Raw genomic sequence first — 972 nt, forward strand, 5'->3', positions numbered from 1 at the left:
GCAGCTGGGACCCCCTTGCAGGGGCTGTGGCGGTGGCTAGCTGGGATGCAGAATAATGATGGTGAGTACAACAATGAGATCTTTTGGCCTGTTTTGTGGAATTAAAAGAATAAAATCAGTCCCAGAGGTCTCCCTGCATCTCCAATTATTCCCCATGTGACCTCAGGACATTTCACACACACACACACACACACACATACACACACACACAGGCACACGCGCCCACAGCCACAATTCCTGCCTGGGCTCTGTGGTTAACCCACTTTGGTCTCTCTGATTATCCTCTTCCAAACTGATCAGATCAGAGAGGAACTGCCGCCTACAGCACCTTCGCCTCTCCTTGAGCAGAGGGGTGCCCCAGGTGTGTCCCCAGAGGGGGCACAGTGGGCCTGCACTGTTTTTCCCCAAGTCAGTGCCAGGCAGGATAGGACTCTCCATGTCCTTGCAGCTCAGCAGATCATCCTGCCCGCTACAGACACATACCCACCAGTGCAGGAAGGCTGGGCCCTACCCCTGCCACACACCCCACTTCCCTCCAGATCCCGTCCAGGGCTCCCAGCTGCTCCTCAGTGGCCTGGGGCCCCTTCCCTGGCTCCCCACCACCAGAGGGCACCTCCTCAGAACTAACCCAACTCCTCCGGCTGTGGTTTCAACCTGCTTCCTCCTCGATTGTCCTCCGTGAGACGAAGAAAATAATCTGGTTGCCCTCGGTGGTTGCATCTGGTACCTACTCCTCTAGTAAAGCGGGAACTACCTGGGCCTCAGTTTCCCCTTATGGAAAGGAGGACAGTTGGCACACAGGAAGGTGGGAGGAATGCCAAGGTCCTCTCAGCAGGGGAGGTCTTTGGGGTTTTCCCTTACTCCCTAATTTCCACATCTCCTTCTCCAATTCTGGGAAAGCCAGGCCTCTCTTCCCCACCCCCACGCCCCACCCCCTCCTGCAGCCTAAAGAACTTCAGGAGCCCTGCCCGG

The sequence above is a fragment of the Myotis davidii genome, unplaced genomic scaffold (assembly GCF_000327345.1).
Source record: "Myotis davidii unplaced genomic scaffold, ASM32734v1 scaffold575, whole genome shotgun sequence".
Lineage (NCBI taxonomy): Eukaryota > Metazoa > Chordata > Mammalia > Chiroptera > Vespertilionidae > Myotis > Myotis davidii.